This window comes from Notamacropus eugenii, chromosome 6, assembly GCF_028372415.1.
Source record: "Notamacropus eugenii isolate mMacEug1 chromosome 6, mMacEug1.pri_v2, whole genome shotgun sequence".
Taxonomy (NCBI): Eukaryota; Metazoa; Chordata; class Mammalia; order Diprotodontia; family Macropodidae; genus Notamacropus; species Notamacropus eugenii.
Window position 1 is genome coordinate 342892189 of NC_092877.1, and position 10866 is coordinate 342903054.

At 37.6% G+C, this 10866-nt stretch overlaps 1 pseudogene; it reads right to left on the minus strand.

Annotated features, from left to right (window-relative positions):
• Positions 1 to 803: 803 nt before the first annotated feature.
• On the minus strand, positions 804 to 1259 carry LOC140511710 (cyclin-dependent kinases regulatory subunit 2 pseudogene; annotated as a pseudogene).
• Between the last annotated feature and the right edge of the window lie 9607 nt (positions 1260 to 10866).

Genomic DNA, 10866 nt, shown 5'->3' on the forward strand with positions numbered 1-10866 from the left:
TTTGAGAGTCTACCAGACAAAACAAACCCAGGGATTACATGAACACAATTACAAAACACTTCACACAAATGAAGTCAGGTATAAATAACTGGAAAAACATCAGCTGCTTGTGGTTGAGCTAATGTAATAAAAATGACAATTCTACCTAAATTAATTTACTTATTCAGTGCCATACCAATCAAACTACCAAAAATTACTGGATAGAGCTAGAAAAAAAAATGTCAAAATTCATCTGGAAGAATGAAGGGTCCAGAACATCAAGGGAATTAATGAAAAGAAATGCTAGGGAAGATGCCCTAGCCATAGCAGATCTTAAATTGTATTATAAAGCAGCAATCATCAAAACCACTTGGTGCTGGCTAAGAAACAGAGGGGTAGATCAGTGGAACATGTAGACACACAGTAGTCAATGATTATAGCAGTCTACTGTTTGATAAACCCAAGGACGCCAGCTTCTGGGATAAGAACTCATTGTTTGACAAAAACTGCTGGGAAAACTGGATAACAGTGTGGCAGAAGCTGGACACAGACCAACACCCGACACCATACACCAGAATAAAGTCCAAATGGGTATACAATCTAGGTATGAAGACTGATACTATAAACAAATTAGGGAAATAAGGAATAGTTTGTCAGATTCATGGAGTATGGAGGGATTTATGACCAAACAAGAGATAGAACAATACGAAGTACAAAATGAAGCACAATTGTGATTACATTAAATTGAAAGCTTTTTTTTAATGTAACTTACAAACTTTATTAAACAAATGTAATTCCGGGAGAAGTCAAATGGGCACTTACATTAAAGAGAAAATTGACTAGAGAAAAATTTTACCTTAAACATCTTATAGCAGCCTACTTGCAGTGGCATTTAACTGAGCTCTGCTGCTGTGAAGAATACATGCACAGGGATGGATGAATGATTTGTACATTTTTTCAGGTATTCACTGAATACTACCATATATATACATATACATAGCTTGAAAAAAATTTAAGTTGAAGAATCCAAATAAACTTCATTTTTGTTGTTCTTTTGGTAGAGGTCTTCTAAAAAGGAGAAAATGTGGCTCTGGCTCATGAATCATATAATGAACCCATCCAAGACTCTGCTGGACACCCAGTCTCCTCCACTCCTCTTCAGACATCAGATGGGTTTTTGGTACTTGTTTGGAAAGTGCTCTAGGTAACATAACATGCCAGTACTCATAGTGCTCATCCGAGGAGTAGATCTGCTTGTGGGCCATGCTGATGGCAGCGTAGGGTCCCCGAGAGATAAGCCGGAGACAAGCAGCAGCACCTTGTAAGACACTGGAGGAGCCGAAGCAGTGAAGGAAACTACAAGTAACTGTTAGCAGCTCCCTTCCCCCAGGGGTCTTGATTTGAATCCAATAACCGGGCCAAATTGAAAACTTTTTAAACAAACAAAGCCAATGCAATCAAGATTAGGAGGGAAGCAGAAAATTGGGAAAGAATTTTTACAACTAGTGTCTGTGATAAAGGCTTCATTTCTAAAATATATAGAACTGAGTGAAATTTGCAAGAATACAAGTCATTCCCCAATTGATAAATGGTCAAAGGATATGAACAGGCAGTTTTCAGAGGAAGAAATTAAAACTATCTATAGTCATATGGAAAAATGGTCCATCAGTCACAGTGTGCAAGGGCTGATTTTGATAGACTTAGTCCTTCTCAGAAATGCAAGGCCCTAAAACATTTCCAAAGGGCTCATGATGCAAAATGCCATCCACATCCAGAGAAAGAACTATGGAGTCAAAATGCAGAATGAAGCAGACGATTTTACCTTTTGTTATGTTTTGTTTTTCTCCTTGTTTCTCCCATTCACTATAATTCTTCTATGCAACATGACTAATGTGAAAATGTGTTTAATGGGAATTGACGTGTAGAGCCCATATAAAATTGCATGCTATATTGGGGAGAGAGGGGGAGAAAATTTAAAACTTATGGAAGTGAATGCTGAAAACTAAAAATAAATAAATTAATAAATTTTGGGAAAAAATAAATTAAAAGAAATAGAAAACAAACACGAGAAACTGAGAAAGTGTTCCTCCCTTTTTGGCAGAAATGTGGGACTGTGATTGTATAATGTGCCTATACTATTTGACTTGGTTGATTTATTGTTTTTTCTGAACGGTTTTTTTTTTGTTACAATTATTTTGTAATGAGTGAGATGGGATGATATATTTGGAAATGAAGGTGATATAAAAGCAAAAGATAGTAAGATTAATATTTTTAAAATATAAGTACATGGTTCTGGACAGCTAGGTGGCAGGCACATAGGTAGAGTATGGAGTCTAGAGTTCAATTCTGGACTCAGACACTTACTAGCTGTGTGACCCTGGGCAAGTCACTTTAACCCTGTTTGTCTCAGTTTCCTCATCTGTAAAATGAGTTAGAGAAGGAAATGGCAAACCACTCCAATACCTTTGCCAAAAAAACCCCAAATGGGGTCATGAAGAGTCAGACATAACTGAAAAAAATGACTGAAAAACAATGTATTTCTTTTAAAACACACCAGTCAGAATTAGATAATAATCGCTACAATTGCTTTATAAATATTATCTCATTTCACTTTCACAACAACCCTTGACAACCCTTGGAAGTAGGCACTATTTTTATATCCATTTTATAGATAAAGAAAGTGAAGCAGATAGAGGTTAAGTGACTTGCCCAGGCCACACTGCTAGTAAGTATCTGAGGTAGGATTTGAACTCAGGACTTCCTTACTCCAAGTCCTGACTGCCAAATGAATCATCTGGTTGTCTCAGTGACTTAGATGACTTGAGTTATTTCTAGCTCTAAATCTATGATTGTAAAGTACCTATTCAACACATATACCTTTATTTTTATTTTCAACATAAATAAAAAAGGGTAATTGTTTAGGTTACATTGTAAGGGGGTAAGAGGTGATGTCAAATTAAAATAAGACAAGGGCCACTAAAATTCTATATAAGGATCTGCAGCCTCATGTTGATTTGGGAAGCAACATATTAATATCAGCAATGTTTTTATTTTATATTGATTTGTTTTGTTCAACATTTTCCACTGTATTTTTGCACTACTGGTTCAGACCACTGTTGGAAGTGTTGTGGGCCACATCTTTGACACCTCTGCTCTGATGTATAGAGAACAAAATTTGCCCTCAGGAAGACCTGGGTTGAAATTCTACATCAGTCACTTACTAGCTGTGAGATATATATATATATATATATATATATATATATATATATATATATATATATATATATATATATATATATCACATACATATGTATATATACACATGCAACATGCATGTGCATGTATATGTATACATACATACATATATGTGTGTATGTGTATATATATATATATATATGTATAGGGAAAGAGACGGGGGGGAACTTTGCAAACCTCAGACCATGAACTATTCTTACTGGGAAATACTAGCTAAATATAATTTTGAAAAAGAGAAAGGGAAATCCAGCCTTAAAAAATATCACTAGCTCTCTGAAGTTTTTGGAACATATTGTCAGGCATATGCATTTCTCCTTTTTCCTAATGCATCTTCCTACCAGAGACTATTTTCTGTGAAAAAAAATTGTACCCTACTCATTGCCCCTTCACAATGGGGTTCAGCATTAGGTAAAAATGACCCTAAATCATTCACATTTACAAAAAGAGCCAGTGTGACTTCATCATCAATCTGCAGACATCAATCTGCAGGCTTGCTTAGAGGGTACAATACTTGTAATCAAATACTACATCTTGAATTTGGCTTCTGATGTCAGAGGTCTGTAGCAAGATCTTTTTAAATAGCAAAGAAAACATAAATGGGGTTTCTGACAGGCACTTGAATAGAAAAACAAAACAGGATTCAAAGCCATGGTGATCAGCCATCACAGATCACCAATATTCTTCCGAAATATTCATTTCTAAGCATTCCTAGTTCATCACTCAAGTCTTCCGCTTAAGTGACATAAGGTCGATGTTGCTAGTCTTTCCCATGAATGAAACATGTAGAATTGTAAAATAGCCCCCCTGGGAGCAATCCTGCTAACAGAATTGCCCTGTGGAAATATGAGAAATCATTTATGGCAAGTGTGATTTCAAATGGTCTAGTAAAACCACCTGATGGAGTTCTTCCTATTTATCAGAGACCATTTTCCATCAGGATCTCCACTTGTTTTTCTTAAAGGAAAAGAAAAACACATGTGCAGTAGCTGCAGAAATCCATTTGGAGATAAGATTAAAGATGCAGCACATTAGTAGAAAATTCCTTGAATTGCAATGTTAGCGACTGGGGAAATTTATAAAGCACGTGATGTTAGCAAACACTCTACCCCCTGGAGGGTATGAAAACCAAGAAGGAAGGGAGCAAGTGTGTTGGGGATCTTCATTAAGATTCCATTTGAGTTATCCCAGTTGTTGGAATGCAGGGCACAGCTTTAATTAAATAGCCTGGGCATATGAATGTACTTCCATCCCTGGACTCTTGACCCATAAAACCTGGAAAAGAATCATAGGTCTAGCACTGAGAAAGGAAAATAGGTCTTACTGTACTCTTGGGTTTGAGAAATGGTGACCATGAATACAGTGCTGGGCTTGAAGTTAGGAAGAGCTGAGTCTGAATCCTGACTGACTCCCACTAGCTGTGTGATCACAGCCAGTGTGAGCCATAGTTTTCTCAGAGAAGTAAAATGGAGATGATAATATCTGCAACAGCTCAAGAGGTTATCATAAGGTTTGACTGAGCTAACATGGGAAATCACTTTACAAACATCAAAATACCATATTATCAAAGGTGTAATGAGAAGGACCAAGAGGTTCCTTATATACATATGCCCCTAAATAAACCTTAATGTGGCATAATGGAAAGACCCCTGGGTTTTGTAGCAGAATATATGGACTTGTCACTTGTATGACCTTGTATAAGTCACTTTACTTCTTGAGATTCTAATTTCCTCATCTATAAAGTGATGAGAATGGACTGGATGATGTCTAAGGTCCCTTTCAATTCCCAGTTCTAAGATTCTATAACTCAAATATATTCTCAGTACTAAACAGTTCCCCTCATTACATCTAGCATCCTATCAGTTTCAAACATAATTGATCAAATAACAGGCACAGCAACTCAGAGTACAGTCACTAATTCAGAAGGATCAAAGGAGGGGACAGTAGAAATTATTAGGATTTGTCATGGATTGATTGTATATTCTAAGAATTAATTCTAATTCTAATTACACATATATTTCATCTCTAGTCAGGAGACAAAGCTAAATGTTTAAGGTGCATTAGACTATCACTAATCATTTACAATGCACTTGGTTTTCAAATTTCACATAAATGGAGGGCTTGCACATAGTCACAGAATCTCAGAGTTGAAAGGGAATCTTTATTTATTTAGTTCAACCCATACCTGAATAAGAAATTCTTTTGTAACAAACTCAATGAGTACTCACTTGGCCTTTGCTTAGACCTTGTTATATTTGGCTCCACAGAGATGTAATGGATGAAAGTAACAAAAAGGCAAATTTAGATTTGATATCAGCTTAAACCACCTAATAATTAATAACATCCCCAAATGGACTTGCATGGATAGTCTCAGGAGGTAGCTCTCTTCCTTGGAGGTTTCCAAGCATAATCTACATGTCCATTTGTTGAGTATATTATGGTAGGAATTCTGGGCATGTACAGGTTAAACTAGGTGGCCACTGATAGCTCTCCAGTTCTGTGATTATGTGAACCCCTAATCTATGGAAGCAGTCTACTCCACTTCTGGACAGCTATGGTCATAGAGAAGGTTTTCCTTAACTCAATCAGGTGTGAACTTTCCTCTCTGCAACGCTGCCTTCTACTCCAAGTCCTGCCCCTGGGACTCAAGAAAAGCAAACCTGTTTCCCCATTCCTGGGACAATTTTCCATGCTTCCCTCACTTTGCTGCAGAGGGAACAAAGAGCCAGAAATAAGTGACTTGCTCATGATGATGTAGGAAATAATTGGGAAAGCTGGGATTTTAATCCTTGTTCTTTAAATCCAGTGTATTTTCCCCTAAATCATACTGTCTCTGCCTACATTAGAGTTTCCACTCATCCACTGGAGAGCTGGGAGGGAAAGAAATATCTAACTTTATTCTGCAGCAGGAGCAGACTTTGTTCTGCAGCATCACAAGCATACTATCTTTATATTTAAAATAAACACACTATGTAAAGTAGGTGGAACTGAGGCAGATTTCCCCTTTCTCCCTCATGCACATCTACATATTGAGCTCTTTGTTTCAGGATAGCAAAGATAGTGTCATGAAGTACACGTAAATCCAAATTAGAAAAACACAAAACTGTTTATGGAAAGCTATTATAGAAAAAATGCAAAAACCAAACCAAAGGTGTTAATATCATCCAGCGTCATTATAAACAGCTCAGTGCTGCCATGTCAAGAAGAAAAGGAAAAGACAATGATGCCCCGTTACTCATTTTGACAGCAGCGATCTGTAAATACAGAATCCCTGAGGCTACTTCTTAGTGAAAAACTGGCTGAAAAGCTGTGTCCCCACTCAGCCAACAGAACTGTGCTTTTGCCATCCTATGTCACATTCTGTTATTCATGGCTCTCTCCTAACCCCCTTTACACAGCCTAATTGCTGGGGCTTCCACTGACATGTCACAGCCTCCTCTGGATTTGCTGTCAGTTTCCTTGGGTTGAATTTTTTATAAGCTTTCTAAATGGAGGTGGAGAGACAAGAAAAACCTTGTTTTTGATTTAGCCTCCTCTGTCTCATAGAGTCAGGAGTTCCTCACTGTCCAACTTGCTATGATAGCTTTTTGCCTGGGACGTAACCTCTGATTGAGGCTTCCTGAAACATGCAACTTGTCTTTGGCAAATGAATTGCAAGGATGCCTGCCAGCTGCCAGACATCTCCATTTTTAAAACACCTTCAAAACTGCTTTTGGCACAGGTCCACAAACAAGCAAGGCAATCCAGAGCTGGAGGCTCCATGCTGTGTGCAAAAAGGGGGTGTTCTGCTACCTTCCCATCTCCACGAAGAGGATAAAATAAAAGCAGGAAAGGCATGAGAGAATGGTCTTTTCACAGTAGAGGTCCTTCAGTGGAGATTTTTCACATTTTGAGCAAATCACATTTGACTTTTCAGAGCCAGGATAAAGCATATTGTAGAAGCCAAAGAATTTCAGAAAGTTGGAAGGGATCTCAGAAGTTGTCTAGTGGAACAAGGTATACCTCTAAAACATTTTTGAAGAGTGGCCATCCACCCTTTTCTTGAAGACCTCCAGAAAGGGGGATCCCACCACCTCCTAAAGTAACTCATTCCACTTTGGGATAGCTTTAATTATTAGGAAGTTTTTCCTAATGTCAAGACTAAATTTGCCCCTTTTCATCTTCAACTCATTGTACCCTATGGGGCCAAGGAAACCAAGTCTAATTGCTTTTCCACAGGGCAACCCTTCAAATGCTTGGAGACAGCTATCATGTAACCCCCCAACTGGGTCTTTTCCAAAAAAACATCTCCAGTTTCTTTGACTGATCCCCAAATGGCCTGAACTCAAAGCCTTCTAATGTCCTTCTGAAAATGTGGTACCCAGAGTAGAATGTACTTCAGATGTGATCTGACAGAGGCAACAGAATTATTATCTCCTTATTCCTTGGCATTATGTCTATTGTAAATGTCTGTTGTAAAATCTGAGTTCATATTAGCCTTCCTGGTTGCAATATCTTCACACTAATGACTCATATTAATCATTTAATTCACTAAAACTACAAAATTTTTTGAGACAAATTTCTGTTTAGCCATGCCACTAATTCATATAAAACTTGTGACAATTTTAAACCTATCATAAGACTTTATATTTATTCCAAATAAAACCCATCTTATTTGATACAACTCAGTGCTTTAGCCTATCCATATATTTTTGAATGCTAAAACTGTCAATCAGTGCAGAGGTGCCAAACATGCAAGGCTGGCACACTTCTAAATGAAGCCTGAATCAGATTAAAATAGAATTGGGAATTATTTAACAAAGTAAAGAAAAATAAAATAAAACCTAGATAATGGCAATCTGTGGTTTGCCAATCAATATGCATCCTACAGGGATCCTTATGTATGATTTAATGGTCACCCCTTTCTAATTGCATTTGATATCATTGATGTGGTGCTTAAGCTATCCCTGCTTATCTGTGCCCTCTGCAAGTCTGCTAAATGGGCTATCCATGCCATTATCTTATAGAAGATGCTTATAGAAGATAAGATCCATCTTATAGATGTGCTGTAAAGAAGAAAGCAGTAGACATGAAGTCAGCAACCCAGCCTGAGAAAATTCCAGCTTGAAATTTCCTCAGTGTGTGACCATAGACAAGTCACTTTTTGCCTCTGAACTCCAATGGCATTATCAGTAATCATTCTTTTCAGGGACCCTCTGATAATGAATACCAGGAAAAAGTATTTATCACCGTGACGGAGTAGATTCCAGGTCAAGGAGGAAATCCCTGTTGGAAGGAGAGGTTCTCTATATGCTCATGTTTTCTCATGACAGTGTATTGATTACATTAAGTTCCAGGACACTGTACAGCTTCCTGGAAGATATTTGTGACCGCTCAAAAGAATCTGGCTCACCCATCCCCCAAGGAAACATCCAATGGATGAAGAATATCTATTCCTCAGACTTAGGCATGCATCTAAATAGATACGTGTCTAAGAGTATATAAATCTGGTTCAGACAATGCTGGGTCTAGCACTGAAAATGAAGAAGAGAGTGAGCTGGATTGGCTTTTTGGAAGAATAAGCATTTGTCAAGTGTCCGTTATATACAGACTCATCTTCCTAAGTTCAAATCTGGTCTCAGACGCTTACTAGCCATGTGACCCTGGGCAATACCTTTAACTCCATTTGCCTCAGTTGCTTCAACAGTAAAATGAGTTGGAGAATGAAATGGCAAACCACTCCTGTATCTTTGCCAAGAACACCCCAAATGAGGTCATAAAGAGTTGGTCATGACTGAAACAATTGAACAACAAAAGTGCATTGTTGGGTATCATCTGCAAAGACATTCTTTTTTTCTGCCCAGATGCCCTCATCAGAGATGTTCAGTTCATTATGGATTATCTCCATAAAGATTTTATATAGATGTTTTCACAGTCGCTTTTTTAAATCAATAGGTCCAAAGATGTGGGGTTACTATTCTTTATCAACACCATGAATCCATTCAAACAAATGCAGACTATTTTCAGCTACCTCACACTTGATTCATACTATTTTTGAAAGATGAAATGTTATCGGGCTAGTCTATTCTGATCCTGAGATTAGTGAAAGTCTACACGTAAATTGCACTTTTAATCATTACAAGTGACTAGGTGGATAAATCAGAAAGCCCTAAGTTTAGTCTAGATATGAGAGGACGAGACAATTTTCTTTTCTGTTCAAAGTGACAATTTTGGTTACAGAAACAGACATGTCTGTGAATAGGATATGAATAATATAGGATGTGAATTCTATTTTACAATCAGAGAGACTGAGGTATGTAGTCTTCAAAGCAACTGTTCCAGGACAGGCTATACAAGAAGGTAGGAGTAATATGAAAAATGCTAGGCATGGATCTTGAATTCTAGCCTAGTGTTCTGGATTCCTTAGTCTCACTTGAAGAAAAAAAGAGTAAGTATTCTTAGAAAGGCCAGGACAGCTACTTATTTACACTAATTACTGTCAATACTTTATACAAACAAAGGATCAGAGCTTAAAATTAAGTTAGAGGCCATCGTGTCTAACTTATACCTGAAGAAATGAAACTTTAGTCTCAGGAACCCCAACTTTCTATTTTGCTTATTAAATTAGATTTTGTCTTAACTTCATATAAAGATCAGACCTCTCTATCTCTTTTCCCTCATCTCTAATTGAGAAAGAAAAGCAAAAGCTCTGTTACAAGTCTATATAAAAATTAAAACAACATTTCTCATTGACCATGCCTTAAAAATGTCTCAGTCTGTGCCCAGAGTCAATCACCTATTTGTCAGGAGGTAGGCAGCATGCTTTACGATGAGTTCCCAGGAATTACGAGTAGTCATTGTGCTGATCAGAGTTTGGGAACTAACTTTCCAAGGCAGCCTATTCTACTCTGGACAGCTGGAATTTTTAGGAAACTTTTCCTTACATGAAGCCAAAATCAGCCTTTCTTCAAGATTTAGCTATCACTCCTACTTGTGTCCTCTGGAGCCAGACAGAGAAAATATATTGTTCAAAATGATAACTCAAATGCTTGGGGATAGCTATTATGTCCCCCTATGATTTTTCAGCTTCAGACTAAACATCCCTTGTTCCATCAACTAATCCTCGTATCTTGGGATGCCAAGGGCCTCTTTGTGCACTCTTCAGCTGATCGATGCAGCCTAAGATTTGTTGAGTTTGCCATCCACTTATCCCCCTAGATCTTTCTTCAAACTTGCATCTAGTCATGTCCCATGCCCATCTTGTTCTTGTGAATTTAACTTTTTTTTTGCTCAGGTAGTAGAATGTTCTTACAAGATTTCATCTTCTTAGATTTGGGCAGCTTGGTGGTGATGGAGTTCTGGGTCTAGAATCAGGAAGACTCATTTTCCTGAGTTCAAATCTGGACTTAAACTGTTACTATGTATCTGGGAAAATCATAGCTCTGGTGGCCTCAGTTTCCTCATCCGTAAATTGAGATGGAGAAGGAAATAGCAAACCACTTTAGTATCTTTGTTAAGAAAACTCCAAAATGGGGTCACAAATTGCCAAGTACCACTGAAATGACTGAAAAAACAACTAGTTAGTCAAGTCTTCATTGGGCCTTAACTCTACTATTCAACATGTCAGCTATGACCCTAAGCTTCGTGTCATCTGAA